Source organism: Saimiri boliviensis, chromosome 16 (assembly GCF_048565385.1).
Source record: "Saimiri boliviensis isolate mSaiBol1 chromosome 16, mSaiBol1.pri, whole genome shotgun sequence".
Lineage (NCBI taxonomy): Eukaryota > Metazoa > Chordata > Mammalia > Primates > Cebidae > Saimiri > Saimiri boliviensis.
This window is the reverse complement of record NC_133464.1, coordinates 74,032,411-74,055,659: the sequence shown is the minus strand read 5'-3', so window position 1 is coordinate 74,055,659 and position 23,249 is coordinate 74,032,411. Positions and strand designations below refer to the sequence as shown.

Sequence of the window (23,249 nt, the reverse complement as noted above, 5' to 3'; positions counted from 1 at the left end):
TTGCGGGGAAATGGGGGAAGGACAGGGAGGTGGGGAGGTGGGAAGAGATAGCATGGGGAGAAATGACAGATACAGGTGAGGGGAAGGAAGGCAGCAAACCACACTGCCATGTGTGTACCTATGCAACAATCTTGCATGTTCTTCACATGTACCCCCAAACCTAAAATGCAATAAAAAAAAGGAAAAAAAAAACTTGTATCAACAAAATACAAAGATGGTAAAACTTTTGATATATTAATAATCAAAACACACTGTATGAACCTGGGCAATATGCTGAAACTTCATCTCTACAAAACAAAAACCAAAAATAAAAATTAGCTCTGTGTGCTAGTGTGTGCCTGTAGGCCCAGCTACTCTGCGGGGCTGAGGTAAGAGAATTGATTGTGTTGGAGTGTGGCAAGCCGTGATCATGTCACTGCACTCTAGCCTGGGCAACAGAGTGAGACTCTATCTTAAATAAAGAAATAAAGGGCATGCAGCATATGATTAAGGTTATAATGTAGAAAGAAAAATGCAGGCATATGCTTTTTAGAAGAAATACCTAAGTAGTAAAAGGATGAAACATGAACTAGACAAATAGCTGCCCACCCTGTCTCCCCCAAGGCACTAGTTAACTTTTTAAGAGTGTACATTTGATTTTAGGAAGGATAAAGAGATCTATAAATAAAAAATACACTTCAGTTTATAGATATGGAAAGAATCTAAATGGTTTTAATTGCATCAAATTTGTGATTGTTTATACGTTCCCATGTAGTTTGGGAACATTACACTTTGAATTTGTCATCCATATACATTTTATTTCTTAACTTGAATTTTTGTCTCATTTAGCTTTGGTAGGATGCTTTCTCTTCTTTTTTTAAATTTTAATTTAATTTTAAGTTCCAGGATACATATGTGGGATGTGCAGGTTTGTTACATAGGTAAATGTATGCCATGGTGGTTTGCTGCATGTATCAACACATCTCCTAGGTATTAAGCCCTGCATGCATTTGCTATTTATCCTTTTGCTCTCTCTCCTCCCACCCCACCCTGACAGGGTGTGTTGTTCCCCTCCCTGTGTCCATGTGTTCTCATTGTTTAGCTCCCACTTATTAGTGCCAACATGCAGTGTTTGGTTTTCTGTTCCTGCATTAGTTTGCTGAGGATAATAGCTTCCAGCTCCATCCATGTCCTCGCAAAGGGCATAATCTTGTTTCTTTTTATGGTTGCATTAGTATTCCATGGTGTATATGTACCCCGTTTTCTTTATCCATTATATTATTTGAGCATTTCAGTGGATTCTGTGTCTTTGCTGTTGTGAATAGTGCTGCAGTGCACACACATGTGCATGTATTTTTATAATAATGATTTATATTCCTTTGCGTATATATCTAGTAATGGGATTGCTGGGGCAAATGGTATTTCTGGTTCTATCTCTTTGAGGAATTGCCGCACTGTCATACTGGATGCTTTGTCTTCTAATGTAGATCATTAATATGGTCTTCAAGTCTTTTGTAAATTGCTGAATGTTTGAAATAGTTTGCTGTGATAGAAAAGAAAGTTAAAGGGGAGAAAAACACTGGACAACTAGGCTCTGGTATGCTGCTACCACTGACAAGCTTTGTTACTTCCTCTGGACTAGTTTCTTGTTTCATTTACACCCTTTGAGGTTCTAATATCCCATTTTGAAAGCAGTTCTTGTGTATTGGGGATATCTTTCTAGTTTTCTCTCTGTAGAAAATACCAGTGCATTTATTTGATCTGCACATGAGCTTATATATTACAGCTAGTCCGCTTCTCAACAAAATGGTCTTGATAATCTTACTCGATACATGACATGATGAAGATGAAAGTGCTATCTGGTTAAAGATCCAAAAGAAGAGGATTTATAACAAATAATGCTTGTCTGGACATTTGAAATTAATCATCTGAAAGGAGATTAATAGAACAGTGTGAATTTGCAAAGTTGATCTAATGCAACTATACATATGATAGAATAAAAATAGAGCTTTTGTCTTTATTTTTTAAAAGCTTAGAAGAATTAAGACATGACAATGTTTTATAGTGACACTGTTTTGCCAGTTTTTTATTACCTTATTTATTATATGTTATAATAAATTGATATTGATTACCAACTGTGTTCCAAGCACTGTACTAAGTGTTACATGTGAAATGGTAAACCGTATTTTGGCAGACAATTTTCCATGGCATTTTTGCATGTCTTGTATTAGCGTTTATTCTGGACTATTTTTTCAAGGCTTTTTGTGCAGGAAACAGCCTTGAGAAATAGACATACGTTTGGCACAGGGCAGATTTTTTTTTTTTCTCTGACCATGGTAATAAAGATATTTCCTCGGAGGCAAAAGCTGGACGTGTTTGCTAGTAGCTCCTTTAAAATACTGGAGTTTTCAAAGCTTGTGGTTCCTTCTCTGTGATGCAAACTTACTGTGTGTGTGCAGCATCCACCTGGCTTGTTTCTGCTTTAGCCCTGTGAGACTTTAGAGGAGAGAGGGAACCAATGCAGACATGAAGGTCATAATGCCTGTTGTGTAATGAATAATGAAATCTTTAATCTCTGACCCTATAAACTTACATCTTTTGCTAGCATCTATAGAAATATCAAGCTAATTTCTTAGCTTGAAAGTAGAGTAAAATATCAGACCTTTTGTAGTTCTTGACCCAGTGGAGAGTGATTCCATGGTCTTACAGCACTTGTTATCTAGTGTAGAAGACAGATGGTGAAACAGTTAATTATAGTATCCTTGGTAATTGTTGTGATGGTATGGAAGCATCTAACTGGAGCACCTAACCCAGTTAGTTAAGGAAAAGTCAAGGATAGCTTACCAGAGGAAGTGACATATTTAGACCTGAAAAATTAGAATAAGATAGGCAAAAGACAGAGATTGCAAAAGAGTTTATACTTCCAGATACGTGTATGCATAATTGTTTTAGGCCTGCCTTTTTGTTTTATGTTTATGAATTACCTTGCACATTTTAAACTCCTGGAAGAGACAAAAACCATTTCATAGCTTCCGTGGATTACATTGTGTAGTTTTCTTTAGGTATAAAGTATATTTTTTCCTTTCCTATAAGCTACATGTGGTTAGTCTTTTTGTTTAAAATATATATATATTTTAAAATGTATATATTTATCTGTCTAGTTTGCCAATTCTTATCTTTAAATTGGAGGGTCTAGTCTCTTTACCTATAACACAATTATTGACATATTTGAATTTAAACATACCATATTACCAATTAGCTTTTCATTTGTCATGTCAGTTCAGTATGTTTTATGTTTTTCCTTTTTTTCCACTACTTTTGGATGTACATGTCTGTTACTATTATTTAGCATCCTTCTTTATTAACCTTAAAAATCTTATTTTGCCATTATTTTAATGGTAACCATAGATATTATAAAATACATGTTTGATTTATTAAAATATAAAATAAATTTACACTTTTATCATTTTCTGGACAATTTGTAGATCTTCAAACACTAATTTCATTTATCCTTCTACCAAATTGAGTGCTATTGTTTTTGATGTATTTTAATATTTTCTATCTTTTAAGCTTTTCTAAACATGATTGTTACTGATAAACATCGTACATATTTATTTAGATTTATCCATGTATTTTTTCCTTTTTCTAGCTTTTATTTCTTCGGCATTTCAGATCATTTACTTTCTGCCTGAAACATAGATTTTAGTATTTTCTTTGTTTGAAATCTACTTTCTACAGTCTCTTTTTCTTTCTCTGCAGGTTTAAAATTTTTCCTTCACATTCTACATCCTAGATGTAGAATAATAGTTGGCAGCTATTTTCTTTCTTACTTTTTTTTTCTTTCTTTCTTTCTCTCTTATTTTTTTTTTTTTTGACATGGAATCTCGCTCTGTTGCCCAGGCCAGGCTGGAATGTGGTGGTGTGATCTTGGCTCACTGCAAACTCTGCCTCCTGGGTTCAAAGGATTCTCCTGCCTCAGCCTCCTGAGTAGCTGGGATTATAGGCATGCACCACCATGCCCAGCTGACTTTTGTATTTTTAGTAGGGAGTGACTTCTCTTACCCTCTGACTTCTGTTATTTCAGTTTTTGAAAAATATGTTGCTGCTTCTTTGCAGGTAATATATCTTTCGTTCATGGTTACTTTTAAAAACAATTCTTTGTGACTTTTAACATTTTTCTTCTGATGTGCATAAATGTGAATTTTTTTTTGTATTAGTGAAAGGAATGATAGATCAGAAATGATCTGGTTTATTTAATTGGCCTTGAAAATTTCTTTGCAATTCTATGTTCAAATACTGCTTCTCCTTTATTTCTCCTATCCTTCATAAAGTGTAATTATAGTCATGATAGACCTATTCATTGTATTTTACATCCTTTTCTTCCCCTCTCTATTTTTATCCTTCTGTTACTGTGTCCATATATCTAAATTTTTTTTGATTTGTATTCAAGTTCACTCATTATTTCTTTAACTGTATGTAATCTGCTGTTAAACCTACCATTGAGTTATGAAATTCACTTGTTTTTCACTTGTAGTAAGTATGTTTTATACTCTTTTATGGTTTTTGTTTACTGCTGAAATGTTCTTTTTTTTTTTTTTTTTTTTGAGACAGGGTCTTACTCTGTTACACAGGCTGGTGTGCAGTGGCACAGTCTTAGCTCACTGTAGCCTTAACCTCCCAGGCTCAAGTGATCCTCCTGCCATCGCCTCCTGTATGGCTGGGACTATAGGTGCAGGCTACTGTGCCACAGCTAATTTTTTTTTTTTTTTGTATTGGTGGAGATGGGGTTTCACTCTGTCATCCAGGATGGTCTGGAACTGCTGAGCTCAAGCAGTTTGCCTGCTTTGGCCTCCCAAAGTGCTGGGATTACTGGTAGGTGCCACAGAGCCCAGCCCTCAATCTTGTTTTTCACATTAGTAATGATTGTTTTACATTCTGGTTTTGGTAACTTCATTATCTAGTCATCTGTGTATCTGCTTGATTACTAGGAACCTATGTGTCTGTTGTTTTCCTTAGCTTTTATTCACTTCTAATCATTTAGTATGGCTGGCTATTTTTTATTGATGCTTGAATAAAGTATATAAAAATTGTAGATGGAATTTGAAGCTTTGTATATTGTTATCTTCCTTTTAGAGAAGATTAGTTTTGATTTAGGCCGGTAGGTAGGCTTGGGACCCTGGCAACTGGAGATCGTTAGAATCAAATAAAAAATAGGGATGGTTTGAAGTTGTGCCTGGTCTCTGCAAGGATTTATCTATATCATTTTTTTGTTTGTTTTAATGGAAATGAAATTCACATTACCTATAGTTCACCATTATAACTATTTAAAAGCGTACAATTTATGGTTTTAGTATACAGTTGTCCCTTCGTGCATGCTGATGGAATGATCTGGCAGGTCAGAGGTCAGGAACAAGTCTTGTAGCTGTTTTCTTGAGGAGGGAAACAGGTGTGAAATGTAGAGGGCAGAGGACTTAGGTAGAAGGTGGTCTGTATACAGTAGTAAGGATAGTTCATCCGTAAGAGAAGGGAAGGCAGATTATGTTGGTAAACCTACAGGGTTAATGTGATAGAACATATCAAAGTTGCCTTTTATCAGTAAGAGTAAGGATGATGGAGGAGGTCCTGGAAGTTTAAGCAGGGAAGATAAGCTGTGCAATAGTCCTATGGAAAAGGAAATAGACTAGGGAAATGGATTTGAAGAGGAGTAGTGAGATATTTTCACCTTCTCATCTATAAATTGAGAAAATTTAATTAGATCCATCTCAAAACTTTTAAATGAATATTTAATTGACTACCACACCTTGAATGCTATAATATCTAAATTCTTGCTGTTATTTGCTGTGTCTTAGTTGTCAAATAGTAAAAACAAATTTTGATGTGGATATAATATAAACAGAATTTATTAATATATTAGGGGATATAAATATGACATTGAAATGCAAATCTTATTGCTAGCAAAAATGTTTTAATATTGATTTCAATATATACTTAAGCTATAGATTATGGAAATCAGAAGCAATGCCCATAGTTGGTGATTCACATTTGAACTATGTACTGATCTCTTATTACTCCCAAGAATTTCTGAAACATATTTATGAGAGCTAAGTTTAGGTATGTATATTCATTTTAGGCTACTTGATATTTAAGCTTCATTCTTCACAGTTGTGCTATTACAGTTGTATGGTAAAGGAAATACCTAAATTTTATGACAATCCAAAACATTCTATGTTATTTTTTAACTATGTATAATTTTTTTTGTAATTTTAATTTTTAATGCAGTATTGCTCTGATATTTAGCAGTGTTAATCACTGTCATTTATATCTGTTTATCAGTACATAGTGCCAGTGAAGTTGAAGTCATAGTTATTATTCCCAATAAGTTTTCCTCCTTATTTTGTTCTAGATGTACATGTAATACTGGAAAAATAAGGTAACTTAAATTTATTGAGTACTTTTTAAAGTTTATTTTATGCCACTATAACAGAATAGTATGGACTGGGTAATTTATAATGAACAGAAATTTATTGGCTCACAGTTTTAGAGGCTGGGAAGTCCAATGCCAAGGTGCTGGCATCTCACCAGGGCCTTCTTGCTGTGTAATCCCATGGCAGAAGAGCAAAGAGAGGGTGGGAGAGAGAGCAAGAGGGGGCCTAAGTTGTCCTTTTATAAGGAACCCATTCCTCTGACAAGGAGCCCTCACCCATGATAGTGACATTAATCCACTCACTCACCCTCATGGTCTAATCACCTCTCTTTAGGCCTCATCTCCCAATAGTGTTGCATTGTGGGAACACATTTAAGCCGTAGCAAGTACATATCCTAGCTGAGTCACTTTTGAGTACTTTACCTGTGGTACTCTTGTAGCTATCTGGTGAGATAGGTGATATTCTGAAAAGTTCCATTCCAAATTATGAATTTAGTTAAGTGACAGAGTTGGGATTTATTTCCCAGTTATTCCAACTCAAGACTCATGCTACTATTAATGATTGACTATAGTTCAGCAAAATCTATTTTAGGTAACATTTAAAAATAAAACAATGGATTTTAGTCTTGTGCCTATGAATTGTTCTTTTTTATCTAACTGTGCATCATCCTTAATTAGTGTCTTCCTGGAGTCAGTTATCTTCTTTTAATTAGCCTTTATTTTAGGTTCTGATTAGAAACTTGATAATTTATACATTATTGAGAAAGACATTTTGTAAATAAGAGACCGTTTAGTATATTATGGAGTGGAACTAGAGGTTGACAGTTAAATGGCATTAGGTTGGCTCCTGATTGTGTACTTTAGGGATAGGTTATTTTTGTGAAAGAGTTAACAAGAATTCTTTTATCAAGTAGATTATAAAGGGTAGATGGTTGAGAACTAAATATTTAAATTTTATTTTAAACCTATCTACAAATATACTGACATCACACAAATGATATGAAATACTTGCTTACTGGATATAAAATAGTTTCAGATATTTCAGTGCATACTGTTTAGGTGCTTCTCATAGATTGGTTAACAAGACCAACATGGAACTTATCATTAGAAGTTTATAGTCCAGTGTTTGTGTATAACCCCAACACTGAGAGATATATCCAGCTCCACCCACAGAAACTTACTGTTTTCCCTCCGATCATAAAATATTCTTTTTAGAAAAATTATGGAATAGGAAAAAAATGTAGAGATCAATGGAAAAGATTGATAAGCCCATAGCTCAGAGATTCACTTCAGACATATTTCACTTTAGTTTCTTTTTCCTTTATGCACATTTATTACCATGAATTAAACATGTATCTTTTTTTTTTTTTTTTTTTTTTTTTTTGAGATGGAGTCTTGCTCTGTCGCCAGGCTGGAGTGCAGTGGCACAATCTCGGCTCACTGCAACCTCCACCTCCTGGGTTCAAGCGATTCTTCTGCCTCAGCCTCCCGAGTAGCTGGTACTACAGGCATGTGCCACCATGCCTGGCTAAGTTTTGGGTTTTTAGTAGAGACAGGGTTTTACTGCATTGGCCAGGATCGTCTTGAACTCCTGCTTTGGCTTCCCAAAGTGCTGGGATTACAGGTATGAGCCACTGTGCCCAGCCTAAACACGTATTTTGTAAGAAAATTTTGTAAGAAAAGTCTGTTTGCTACATTTCGCTTTTAGTTTTCAATTTTCAAGTGTTTTCTTTTGATTTTCCTTTTTGTCTCAGGATGTGTGTCATTCTTTTTCTCCTGTGACTCATTTAATCTTTGTATTTTCTGATCCATGAAATTCTGCTTTAACATATATAATTTCTTTTTATATACTCAGGTTTGCTTTTTAGAAATTCTCGACTAGGTGTGGTGGCTCATGCCTGTAATCCAGCACTTTGGGAGGCCGGGGCAGGTGGATCACAAAGTCAGGAGTTGTAAACCAGCCAGAGCAACATGATGAAACCCCATCTCTATTAAAAATACAAAAATTAGCTGTGTGTGCCTGTAATCCCAGCTACTCTACAGGCTGAGGCAGGAGAATCGCTTGAACCCAGGAGGTGGAGCTTGCAGTGAGCCAAGGCCAAGAGCACACCACTGCACTTCAGCCTGGGCAACAGAGCGAGACTCCATCTCAAAACAAAAAAAACTGAAATTCTTAAGTTCATGAGTTAAATGCTTGACTCATTTGTTGTTATTATTTGCTGCTTTTAATTTTTCTTGAAAGCTTTTTAAAGTAGAAATTTTTGTAAGCACCTTCTCATTGAGAAATAAATGCAGTCATTTGGGAAGTTACATTCCTTTCCTGTTATTACCAAAACAACACCCCACTTTTTTTCTTCTCAAGCAAGTTCTGTTAATTGTAGGAACCAGTTAGCATTATTTTATTGTTCTAGTCATATATTTTTTATTTCTCTCAAACAGAAGTTTTGAAACAATGAGTCTTCTCTCTTTTTTTTTTTTTTTTACCTCATCTGATAATTTTTGCAATGCATTTGTGCCATACTTGCAGTCTTAAAACATTTTTTTTTTTTTTACCACTTTTAGGTCTTCAGAGTATAAATTCATTTTTTACTCTGATGCCAAAGTTGTTGCATACTTCACAATTGTCTTCTTAGTAGATATTGTACTACTTTGGCATCATAGAACCAGAAGACCTTAGAGGTCATACAATTTTGATGAATATTAGTTTTTAAAGATGTAGAAACTGGGGCTTGGAGAAGTAAACTGATGTACCTAGCTCACTAAATAATGTACTTCTGCTCAAAGGTTTTAGTAGAATCTTCACTTAAAAGCAGGGGTCTACTGGGACCTGGGCAAGCCTTGGTCCCTGCTGTGAGATGAAAGCCAGGCCATCTGCCAGCCCCACCTCATGAGTTGCCTACTCTCCATGAACACAGAAGCCCTTTGGTGAGAGCAGGCACCACATGAACAGGCCACCGTGGGGACAGGGGCAGGGCCCCACCTGGTGGTGCCTTTGGGCGCGGTGAGGTTGGCCAGGCCTTGGCGGCAGCAGTCCCACTGGGGACAGGTTGAAGAGCACCAGGTAGGCCCCCAGGGCCACTGTCAGCAGCATGACCTTTGGCTCCAGGCTCATCTGCAGGAAGACAGAGCAAGCAGGCGATGAAGCCCATGACGCAGCTGCAGGTGTAGTACTGGGGAGGGGGTGGGTGTCACTCAGGACAGGGCTCATCACTTCCTCTTGCCTCTAGCCCAGCACAGTCCCTACAGCCCCACTCCCCAGCACCTCAGCATCTGAGTACTTGCCTTGCTGCCTCCCTTCTCAACAAAAAGCAATGAGACCTAAACAAACAAACAAAACCCAACCAACCAACCAAACAAAAAAAGCAGGGGCCTAGATCTCTTTCCATGTAACCCCGTTGGATCTGATTAGTAGTTCTGTGAGAAGCTATTGCAGGATTTCAGATAATAAGATAATTAAAATAATGTAGTTATTCAGATCATAAAACTCATTTAATAATGAATTTTGAGAAACTAAATATTGTGATGTAAGTGGTGTTTTAGGAAGATGAATTTGGCAGTGGCGTTGAGTGGTGACATAGGAAGATGTTGTGAGGAGGCAAAAAGGGATTTTGAAACTGCCTGGCATGGTTCTGTATTCTATCCCAGATATATTTATAAAATAAATAGTGAAAGCTAACAAACAGTGTATACAACTACTTTTCACTCTTTTCAGTATTAGTTGTCAGTCTTCTTTTATGTGGACTGGAGTATTATATTACTCTAACAAGTAAGGTGATATTGAATGATACAATAATGAAATGTTACTTAAGTCATATAGTCTGAAAAACAAAAATTATGAGAAAATTAGCTTTAAGAACAACGTTGTAAAGATTAAGAATAATTATAAAATTATTTTAGTATGTATTTAAATTCTGCATTTTAAACTTTCTATAAATATTAATAATTTTTTATATTATGAGCTATATTCATAGTATAAAAATACTGTCTTCAGTGTGCTCTGTTAGAGGACTTACATAATAACCTCATTTAACATTATGTATAACAGTGATTCAGGTGGGCAGATTTTATTCTTTCACAAAGTGCAGTTATAATTATGGGTGAATTTTGAGATTCAGATAAAAGAATGGAATATAGATATTAGTTTTTCTTACATAATCTTTATCTTTTATTCCTCCATTTGAAAGTCATTCATTACACAGTTACATTAGAATTGAAGCAGATATCTAGAATAAAGTTGGGTTTTATATCAAAGCACATAATTCTTAAAACCCCAGATATTCAAGTATTTACAATTAGGATTTAAAAGATTAGAAATGGCATGCATATAACTCTCATGTAAGTTTTATGAGTTACACTTTGATGTGATTGATTCTATAAATTTCTTTCTATAAATTTTTTTGCAATATGTGTATGTGTATGCATATATGTGTTTATGTACATACACATACACAGTAAATGAGGATAACTTGTGAAGAGTTTTAAGTTTATGATAAAAATAGAGTTTATTATTTTGTTAGAATCTGAGTTATTATATCTAATAGGGATGTATACATTGTGGTAATTTATTCATTAGCAACTTGGGTATCTTGGACATTTGCCAACTCATTTGTTGAGTCCCATCTTAGGAGGGACATTTTCTTTTGTGACAGTTGCAAACTGTTATGTATCAGGTACTGAGGCAGGTACTAGGGCTTTATAATGGCGAGCAGAGCTGTAATACAAGCTCTGCCCTCCTGCAGCTTGTACGTGTACATACATATACACACAGACAATTGCACACATATATTTATTTTAATGTAAGACATAATAAACACACAAATCAAGTACAGGTTATATAGTGCTAGGAATGAAATAATATATTTTTATACAGAATAATGGAGACATACAGTATTTTAGTAGTGTAGTCAGTGAATACTTCTTTGAATAGGCAGCAACTGAAACTGAGAACAGAAGTATGAGAGAGAGTCAGTCCTGCTAAGAGCCAGTTAAAGAGCATGTTAGACAGAGGGAACAGTGAGCAAAAGGCCTGGGAGTTGGGAGAAAGTAAGCCTATTTAGAAACCAACTAAAATCTGATTGATTGGAGCCTGTAATGAGCAAAGGGGAGAGTAACATGATTAAATTGGTAAGGTATACATGAGTAAGATTTATTCAGGTTTTGTCCACTGTGAGAAACAGTTTAGATTCTGTTATAAGAGCAGTAAGAAGCCATTGAAAGGCTTTAAGCTAGCAAAGTGACATAATTTCTTTTATGTTCTAAAAAAATCGTCTGGCTGCAATGGAAGCGGGAGGGCAAAGGCAAAAAAATTTAGTATAGTGCTTCATTTGTAGTAGTTACACAGTGATTTTTTATTAAATAAAGTGAAGAAACTAGAATTAAGCAGGAATGTGTTGTTTCTAGTTGTTTCCAGGAGGGATATTTACATTTGTACAGTATTTTTAGTAAAAATGCATAAAGCTATGATTTCATTTCCCTTGGGTACTAAGAGTGCTGAGACCTGCTTATGGGTAAATGTGTATTTAGTGCCTGTTATAAGAAACGTGCCAAATTGTTTTTTAAAGTGGCTGTGTTACTTTGTAGTCATATCAGAAATGTGTGAAAGGTCCAGTTGTTTTATATCCTCTTCCATACTTGGTATTGTCAGTCTTTTTGATTTCAATCTAGTAGATGTGTAGTGGTAGCTTACTGTGATTTCAGTTTGTGTTTTCTTAATGCCTAATGGTGTTAAGTATCTTTCCATGTGCTTATAGAACATTTTTATGTCTTTAAAAAAGGTATATATTAAGATCATTTGCTCGTTTAAAAAATGGCTTTTTTTTTTTTTTTAAAGATGTGAGAATTCTTTATATATTCCGGGTATATGTCCTTTATCAGATACATGATTTGCAAATATTTCTCTTCAGGCTCTGGTTTGTCTTTCATTTTCTTAGTAGTATATTGATTTTGTAGAATTCTAATTTATTGATTTTGTTGGGGGGCTTACCTAAAAAATATTTGCCTAATCCAAGACAAAAAATACATTTTTTAGAAGTTTTACAGATTTAACCCTTATATTTATCATGACATAAAGTAAGGATAAAAATTCATACAGCAGTGTGGTTGTTCCTGTTGATTGTAAATACTGTTCTTTCTTTGTTATTTATTATCACCTTTGTCTCAAATCAATTGATTATTGATATTTTTAAATTTATGTTGGTTTATTTGTGTGGGTTTATTTTTTGACTTTCTATTATGTTCTATTAATGTGTATGTCTATTCTTATGACAATGACATATTGTCTTGATTTTTGTGGTTTTCTTGTAAGTCATAAAACCTGGTAGTTTAGAGCCTCTCAAGTTTGTTCTTCAGTTTCAAATTTGTTTTGGCTGTTGCAGGCTTTTTGAATTTTCATATACATTTTATAATCAAGTTACGATTTTTTAACAAAAAGCCAGACACAATTTTGATTAGGATTGTAAAAGATCAACACAGTTTTGATTAGGATTGTAAAAGATCAATTTGGAAGACCAAGACATCTTCTGATACTTAAATATGGTAAATTTCTATATCTACTTAGGATTTTCTTTTCTCTTGTTATTATTTTTTAATCTTAGCAATCTTTTGTAGTTTTGAGTATACAGACTTTACAAATATTTAGATGTACTTATTACTCTATCTCATGTTTTTATATTATAAATGGTATTCTTTTTAGTTTTAATTTATTGTTTCAGTTGTACTTTGCCAGTATAAATAAATGTAATACATTTTTGTGTATTGATCTTAAATCCTGAGAATTTGGTATAATTCTTTATTAAATTAGAAGTTTTGGGTAGATTCCTTAGGATTTTCTGTATAGATGATTATGAGGTTTGTGAATGGAGATAGTTTTACATCTTCCTTTCCAATCTTTATGTCTTTAATTTATTCATTTTTCTTCCCGTTTTGCATTTGGTTGGACATCCATGATGATGCTGAACAGAAGTAGTCGTAGAGAACATCTTTGCTTTATTCCTGATGTTAGTGTGGAAAGCATGCAGTCATTCACCATTAAGTATGATGTTAGCTGTAGGCTTTTTATAGATGCCTTTTATTAATATCTGGTTGAGGAAGTTCTTTCTATTTCTAGTTTGCTGAGAGCTTTTATAATGAATATTTTTGAATTTTCTCAAATGCTTTTTCTGTGTCTTTTGAGATCATCGTGTGGCTTTGCATTTTTAGTCAGCTGATATGGGGAATTAAGTCATTTGAGTTTTTTTTTTTTAATTGATAAGCTAATCCTGCATTTCTGGTATAAAACCAACTTGGTCATGTTGTCTGTTTTTTTTTAACATGTTGCTGGATTTAATTTGGTATAAAGTGGTTTTTTTTGGTCTATATTTATGATGATTATTTGGCTGTAGTTTTCTTTTCTTTGGTATATTTTTCTAATTTTGTTACCATGATAATGTTGACTCATGAGTTTTGAAATGGACCTTTCATTACTTTTTTTTTTTTAAGGCAGAGTCTCACTGTCACCCAGGCTGGAGTGAAGTGGTGCAATCTCTTGGCTCATTGCAACCTCTGCCTCCTGGGTTCAAGTGATTCTCGTGCCTCAGGCTCCTGAGTACCTGGGATTACTGGAGTGTGCTACCCAGCCTGGCTAATTTTTCGAATTTTTAGTGGAGAAGGGATCTCGCCATGTTTGCCAGGCTGGTTTCTAACTCCTGACCTCAAGTGATCCTCCCACCTCCTTTAAAATTCTGAGAAAGATTGTGTAGAATTGATAGTAATTCTGTCGTAAGTGATTGATAGAATTTATTTGTGAAATCATCTAGATCTGGGCTTTTGTTTTCAGGAAGGCTTGTAACTATAAATTTTTCTAATTGATATAGGACTACTTAGATTGGCTATTTATTCTTTAGTAAGCTTTGATAGTTGTCATTCAATGAATATGTATTTTTAATATAAGTTGTCAGATTCATAGGTATAAAGTTGTTCACAAGAATCACTTATATCTTGGTAGTGTCTGCAGATCTATAGTTCATGACTTTTATTTGTGTTAGTGATAATTTATATTTGTTCTCTTTGCCTCCCTCCAGACTTTCCAACTGTCGCACACTTCTTTGCTTCATCTGGCTAGATAAATTAAAGAACTGACATTTGGTTTCACCAGTATTCTGTTTTAGTGTGTTTTATATCTTTGTTTTTTTCCTCTTGTTCTAGTTATATTTTTTTCTTTGACTTCTTTTGGTATAATGTGCTCTTCTTTTATAGTTTTTTTTTTTTTTTTTTTTTTTTTGGAGACGGAGTTTCACTCTTGTTACCCAGGCTGGAGTGCAATGGCGCGATCTCAGCTCACCGCAACCTCCGCCTCCTGGGTTCAGGCAATTCTCCTGCCTCAGCCTCCTGAGTAGCTGGGATTACAGGCACGTGCCACCATGCCCAGCTAATTTTTTGTATTTTTAGTAGAGACGGGGTTTCACCATGTTGAACAGGATGGTCTCGATCTCTCGACCTCATGATCCACCCGCCTCGGCCTCCCAAAGTGCTGAGATTACAGGTGTGAGCCACTGCGCCCGGCTCTTTTATAGTTTCTTAATGTGAAACCTAAGGTCATTGACTTGAAATATTCTTTACTAATATGTCTTTAATGTAAATTTCTTGAAAGCTCTGTTTTAACTCTACCTAATAAATTTTGATATGTTGCAATTTTATTTACCTCAAAAATTTTCTAAGTTACTTGGTGACGTCTTTGACCTATAGGTTATTTGGAATAAGTTTCCAAATATTTAGTTATTATTATCCTGATGTACAGTTTTATTGATTTTTAATTCTACTGTGATCAGATATCATACTTTGTATAATTTGTCTTTTAAATTTATTGAGATTTCTTTTACAATCTCAGATATTCTTATCTTGGTAAATGTTTCTTATGCAGTTTTAAAAGGCTGTATTTTCTGCTGTTGTTGGATGGTACATATGCCCCAGTAACAATCTGGTAAAGTTGGTTGATAGTGTTGTTGAAATCTTCTATATATATTTTTAAGACTGAGTCTCACTCTGTCACCCAAGCTGGAGGGTAGTGGCGTGATCTTGGTTTACTGCAATCTCTGCCTACTGGTTTCAAGTGATTCTTGTGCCTCAGCCTCCTTAGTAACTGGGACTCCAGCTGCGCACCACTACACCCAGCTAATTTTCTTGTATTTTTAGTAGAGCTGGGGTTTTGCTGTGTTGGCTAGGCTGGTTTTGAGCTCCTGACCTCAAGTGATCTGCCTTCCTCAGCCTCCCAAAGTGCTGGGATTGCAGGTGTGAGGCACTGTACCTGGCAAATCTTCTGTATTCTTTGAGCACTCTTATTGGTAGATTTTTAAAATATGGGGGTAGTGGTGTCTTTTTAGTCTACTATTACTGAGACAGGTGTGTTTAAATTTCAACAAAAATTGTATATTTTTCTGTTTCTCTTTCATTTGTATAGGCTTTGCTTCCTGCTTTACAAAGCTATTATTAGATACACTCTTGTGTAGAATTTCTGTGCCTTCTTGATCAGTTGATTTTTTTTTTCTCCATATGAGAAGCCATCCCTTCATTAAATTACTCTTTTTATGAAGTTTAATTTGTCTGGTATTAATATAGCTCTCTTTTTTGAAAGTTTTTTTTTTTTGGGTTTTTTGTTTTTGTTTTTGTTTTGCATAGGTTTATTCTTTTTGTGGCATAGGCTGGCAAACTATTGCCGATCTGCTGGCTGCCTGACTTTATAAAGTTTTATTGGAATGGTGGCACATATTTTCTTAACACATTCCATGTGTCTGCTTTCAAGTTACAGAAGTAGAATTGAGTAGTTATCATGGAGACCAAATAGCTTACAACTCTAAAATCTTCACTATCTGGCCTTTTAAGAAAAAGTTTGCTGACACTCTGCATTTTTTTTTTGTAGATGGATTATAATGGAGTCTTTCTATATTTTGTACATTCTTATAATCTCTGCCTTTTGAATATTAGTTTTAGATTATTTACATTTAATATAATCATTAATATTGCCACAATTCTGGTTGTTATCATTGCTCTTTATCTGTATTTTTTACATCTGTTTTTTTTTTTTCTTTCTCCTTTTCCTAAAATTTTATATCTGGTTTTGGATTAATTGAATGTTTGTTATGACTTCATTTTATATATACTCATTGTTTAGTAAATAACAGGAAAATACTTACAATTTACACATAAACATAAACATTAATGACCCTGTACCCAGCTAAGAAACAAGGCAAGCAAAATAGAAAAGTATTTATTTGGTTCCTATTTCTTTTACACTGTCCTCTCTAAAGTAATTCGGATTGGCAATCTTTCTGTGGTATAGAAATAACTACAGTATATCAAATGCTGCTACAAATATAGTCTATAAAAACTCTAGAGAAGGGAAAACAAAGGGAGTGACTATCATACTCTAAGTGCCTACTTGAAAATACATCATTCAAATATATTTAAAACAACATGCAATTTTTGAAAAGCTGTATAATCACCTTTCTAATGGCTTTATATGACTATAAAAACAGTAAGGATACTTGACTATCAGTAGTCAAGTGTCAAGTAAAATGAATTTAAAATGAAGTGTTAATTGACAAACAACTATACACTTTTAAATTCTCTTAGTCTACCAAGTAAAAATCCTAATCCATTTAATAAATGAAAGCAAAATAAAGAATTCTGCAGGCAATACAAGTCTATGCCCACAGCAATGTGGTTTGCTACCTCCATCCCCCATCACCTATATCTGGCATTTCTCCCCATGTTATCCCTCCCTGACCTCCCCACCCCACTGCTGTCCCTCTCTTGCCCCCGCAACAGACCCCAGTGTATGATGCTCCCCTCCCTGTGTCCATGTGTTCTCATTGTTCAACACCCATCTATGAGTGAGAACATGTGGTATTTGATTTTCTGTTCTTGTGTCAGTTTGCTGAGAATGATGATTTCCAGATTCATCCATGTCCATACAAAGGACATAAACTCATCATTTTTTTATGGCTGCATAGTATTCCATGGTGTATATGTGCCACATTTTTTTGTCCAGTCTATTGTCAATGGGCATTTGGGTTGGTTCCAGGTCTTTGCTATTGTATACAGTGCCGCTATGAACATATGTGTGCATGTGTGTTTATAATAGAATGATTTACAATCCTTTGGGTATATACCCAGTAATGGGATTGCTGGGTCAAATGGAATTTCTATTTCTAGGTCCTTGAGGAAGCACCAAAGTGTCTTCCACAATGGTTGAACTAGTTTACACTCCCACCAACAGTGTAAAATTGTTCCTGTTTCTCCACATCCTTTCCAGCATCTGTTGTCTCCAGATTTTTTAATGATTGCCATTCTAACTGATGTGAAGTGGTATCTCAATGTGGTTTTAATTTGCGTTTCTTTAATAATCAGTGTTGATGAGCATTTTTTCATATGTTTGTTGGCCTCATATATCTCTTCTTTTCAAAAGTGTCTGTTCGTATCCTTCACCCACTTTTGGATGGGTTTTTTTTTTCTTATAAATGTGTTTTAGTTATTTGTAGATTCTGGATATTAGCCCTTTGTCAGATGAGTAGATTGCAAACATTTTTTCCCATTCTGTTGGTTGCCAGTTCACTCTGATTGTTTCTTTTGCTGTACAGAAGCTCTGGAGTTTAATTAGGTCCCATTTGTCTATTCTGGCTTTTGTTGCCAATGCTTTTGGTGTTTTAGTCATGAAGTCCTTACCTATGCCTATGTCCTGAATGGTTTTGCCTAGGTTTTCTTCTAGGGTTTATATGGTGTTAGGTCTTATGTTTAAGTCTTTAATCCATCTGGAGTTAATTTTAGTGTAAGGTGTCAGGAAGGGGTCCATTTGGAGTGTTTTTTACTTGTTGGTTTCTTCATGTTCCTTATAGATTCTGGATATTAGACTTTTTGTAGGATGCATAATTTGCAATTTTTTTTCCCATTCTTTAGGTTGTCTCTGTACTTTGTTGATAGTTTCTTTTGCTGTGCAGAAGCTCTTTGGTTTAATTAGGTCCCACTTGTCTATTTTTTTTTTAACAGTTGCTTTTGGAGACGTCATCTTGACATCTTTACCAAGGCTTGTGTCTAGAAGGGTATTTCTTATATTTTCTTATAGGGCTTTTTTGATTTTGGGCCTTATATTTAAGTCTTGAGTTGATTTTTGTGTATGGTGAAAGCAAGGGGTCTAGTTTCAATCTTCTGTATATATTTAGTCAGTTTCCCCAGCACCATTTATTGAATAGGGAGTCCTTTCTCCATTTTTTGTTAATATCAACTTTGTTGAAGATCAGATGGTTGTAGATATGTGGCTTTATTTTTGGGCTGTCTAACCTGTTACATTTGTCTGTGTGTCTGTTTTTGTATGAGTACATGGTTACTGTTGCTTTGTAATACAGTTTGAAGTTGGATAGTGTGATGCCTCTGGCTTTGGGTTTTTGTTTTTTTTTTTTTTTTTTGACATCCTTGTTTTAGAATGAGAGCTCCAGTGGGGGAGAGCTGAATTGGATAAAAGAGATGTCACATCCTTTTATCTCTCACTAGTCTCTTTTGTCTCTCTCATTACTCTTGTCTCTCACTAGTTTATTTTGCTGTCTCTTAGGTTTTCTTCTCCATCATCATTTTTGTTTTTTTATAGACTCAGGCTATTATATTAGTTTATTCTAATGATCAGTTAGAGATTCTTTTCTGTTTAATCTGTTTTACATACTACAAACATGCTGAGTTGTTTGGAAAAGTTTTTAATTAGCTCCTTATTCCTATTCTAAGTGAACAAATTCTTTTCATTTTGATTTTTTCTTGGAGTCTGATATGATTTGGCTTTGTGTCCCAATCCAAATATCACCTTGAATTGTAATAATCCCAACATCTGTTAAGGGCAGGACCAGGTGGAGATAATTGAATCATGGGGACAGTTTCCTCCATGCTGTTCTCATGATAGTGAGTGAGTCTTACGGGATTTGGTGGTTTCATAAGCATCTGTCATTTCCCCTTGCTTGCACTCATTCTGTCTTCTGCCACCCTGTGAAGAGGTGCCTTCTGCCATAAGTGTAAGTTTCCTGAGGCCTTTCCCCAGTAAGGTGGAACTGTGAGTCAATTAAACCTCTTTTTTTGTATAAATTACTCAGTCTTAGGTATTTCCTCAGAGCAATGTGAGAACAGACTAATAAAGAGTCTCCTTGTAAGCTCACTGTATTTCTCTGCTTTCTGTTACCTGTTTTCTGCTTTGTTTAGCTAGTGTGTTCACTGTTCTTTATATTTTATATTTCTTAGTTTTTCCTCTAGTACAGGGCACTTTCTGTTTTCAAGTGCATGGGATTAATTTTTATTGTTGTCCATACCCAGTGCAAATTTCATCTTTTCATAAAGATGTATTTGATTGGACTGCCACTGTACTATACTCTTCTGTTTCTGAACTGTTGCTTAATACATTTTAGCAAATGATTGTTCTATATTTGTTTTATATATTCTTTCAATTGGCCAGCTAGATTGTTAGGTTCTGAAACAGCACTACCAATAGAAATGTAAAATGAGCCAGACATAGTTTTAAATTTTCTAGTAACCACATTTAAAAAACAAAAGAAACAGATACAATTAATATTAATAATATATTTGATTAAACTTAAATCTGCTACTTTGGCAGTTGGCTGATATTTTGACAGTTACCTACCTAAAATGACAAGATAGAGAAGTGTTGTATTACTACAAATATAGTCACACCCATCCTCTTACCCTCACCAACCCTAACTCTTGGTAACTACTACTCTCTTTTCTGTCTTTATTATGTTGTCATTTAAAGAATGTTAACATAAATAGAATCATATTGTATGTGATCTCATGAGACTGATTTTCTGCACTAAACATAATGTCTGTGATATTTATCCAGGTTGTTGTGTGTATTGACAGTTTCTTCCTTTTTATTACTGCATAGCATTTCATAGTAGGGAGTTGCCACAGTTCATTTAGCCATATACTTTTTGGGAGGGCATTTGGTTGTTTCTAGTTTATGGCTATTACAAATAAAGCTGCTGTTAACAATTATGTACAGGTTTTCGTGTAGGTGTGTTTCCATTTTCCTGGGATAAATTCCCAGTAGTGAAGTTGCTTGATAATATGCTAACTGTATGTTTAGTTTTATAATATACTGCCAAACTTTTTTTCAGAGTGACTGTACTGTTTTATATCCTTACAAACAATTTATGACAGATCCACCTTTTTTTGTTGTTGTTTTACATCCACACCAGCACTTGGTATTACTATTGTTTTCTGTTTTAGCTTTTCTGATATATATGCAGGGATAACTCTGTGTGCCATGCATACATCCCCTTTGGTCAAATACCTCTTCATGTCTTCTGCCCAGTTTCTGATTGAATTGCCTGATTCTTTACTGTTGATTTTTGAGTGTACTTTATACATTCTAGATGAGTCCTTTAACAGATAGGTGGTTTGCAAATACTTTCTTCAGGTCTGTAGCTTATCTTTTCAACTTTTTAACATGATCTTTCTCAAGAACAAAAGTTTTTGTTTTGATGAAGCCTAATTTATTAATTTTATATTGAATGTATTCTGTTTTTGGTGTCATGTCTAAAAATTTTTAGCCAAGTTCTAGGTCCTGAATGTTTTCTGTTATGTTATCCTCTAAAAGTTTTATATTTTACATTTAAACTATGATTAATCATGAGTTAATTTTTATATAAGATAAGAAATATCTTACTGGTAGAGGTTCATGTTTTTTCGCCTATTGATAACTAGTTGCTCTGACATTGGTTACTAAAAAGGTTGTTCATCCTCCATTGAATTCCTTTTGTACCTTTCTTGAGAATAACTTATTGATAATCATTTAGGGCTATATCTAGACTTTTGTGGATGCTTCATGATCTATGTATCCGTCAACCCACCAGTGCTACACAGTCTTGAATTATTATAGCTGTATAGTGAGTCTTGAAATTAGAGTGATTCCTCCCACTTTTTTCTTCGTTTAAAAAAAATTTACAGTATTGAGATCCTTTGCCTTTCATATAAACTTTAGAATTATCTTGTTTACATCTACTAAAAATATTTCTGGGATTTGTAGAAAATGCATTAAACTGATACGTTAATTTAGGGAGAGTTGATGTCTTTATTACGTTGAATCTTCCATGAACATAGTATTTTTCTATATTTATGTATATCTTTGACTTCTTTCATCAGTGATTTATTGTTTAGAATGAAAGTCTTGTACATAGTTTGTTAAGTTTACATAGACAGTTCATTTTTTTAGTGACTATAAATGGTGTTTTAAAATTTCTGTTTTCACATGTTCATTGATGAAATAGAGTTGACTTTTATATGTTGATTCTGTTACCTAGCTGAACTCATTGAATGGTTACAGAGATGTTTTCCTAGATTCCTTCATGTTTTCTGTGTAGGCATTCATGTCATATGCAAACAGGACACTTTCATTTCTTCTTTTTGGATCTCTATATGTTTTATTTCCTTTGCTTGCCTTATTTCTCTGCATAGAAATTCCAGTACTACGTTGCAGTGGTTGTGCAATTATAAACACTGTCTACTTTTAAAACTTTTTCACCACCCCCAACAGAACCTTTATACTCATTAGGCAATACTTCCTCATTTCCCTCTTCTTCATCTTTGATAACCTCTAATATACTTTCTTTCTCTATGAACTTGGCCTATTTTGGATACTTCATGTAATTGGAGTCATATATTTGCCTCTTTATGTCTGGTTTATTTCACTTAGCATAATGTTTCAAGATTAATCCATGTTGTAGCATGTATCAGAACTTCATTTTTTTAGTGGCCGAATAATATTCCATTGTATAGACTATATTATTAAAAGTTATTATAAATTCTTAATAATTAAAACAGTGTAGTCTCAACCTGGGCTCTTTTCTTTTTGTTTCTGCTTATTCATATTTCTTTGTTCAGTTACAGCAATGGTGAGATGACAGACAATTTTCTTAGAAAATTTTCTTGTCTACCTGACTGTTGAGAAACCATATTCATGCTTTAATTAGACAGAATTTAAAAATATAAACATAACATTCTTATGTTATATAACAAAAGTAGGGAGTTAACAAAATATAGCATTCTTTTTCTGTCTCTCCAAATCTGCTGTTGAAGCTATATGGTCTGTTTTTCATTTCAACTATTGCTCAGTTTCAGAATTTCTATTTTGTTCCTTTTTAATAATTTCTTTCTATATGTAATGTGGAGGATATAAAGAAATCTATAAACAACTATAATATAATATGTCTTAGTTAACTCAGACTGCTGTAACAATATACCACGGACTGGGTGACTTAAACTACAGACATTTATTTTTTACAGTTCTGGGAACTAGGAAGTCCCAGAACTGGTTCTTGGTGAGGAGCCTCTTTCTGGCTTGCAGATGGCTGCCTTCCTGTTGTGTCCTCACACATTAGAGAGAGGAAGCTCTGGTCTTTCTCTTCTTATTAAGATGCTAATCTCATTATAGGAGCTTCATCCCCATGGCCTTATTCAAACTAATACCTCCCAAAGGCATCACCTCCCAATACCATCACATTGAGGGTTAAGGCTTCAACCTATGAATTTTGGAGGGCACAAAACATTTAGTCTATAACATTATGTAATGACTGCCATGGTGTGGATGGCTGTAATGGGAGTTCAAGAAAAGCCATCTTTGTGAGTACTGGGAAGAGTTTCTGGATCAAGTAGTGTCTAAATTGACATTTGTAGATTTAGTGGAATTTAACAAATCCTGTATCATGCATAGGTAGTAACACACATAAAGGATTTTCTATGAAGTGAGGGGTGGATAGAAACTTTCCTTATGGCAGTAGCTGAGAATTAGAAAAAGCTGAGGCTGGGAGTTAATTTGAGCTTTCTG

General features: G+C 34.5%; 1 protein-coding gene across 14 annotated transcripts in view; it reads left to right on the top strand.

The window, feature by feature from the left end:
- The window catches only part of NBEA (neurobeachin), a 702,569-nt gene that overhangs the window by 58,797 nt on the left and 620,523 nt on the right, over positions 1-23,249 (top strand). The window lies entirely within an intron of this gene.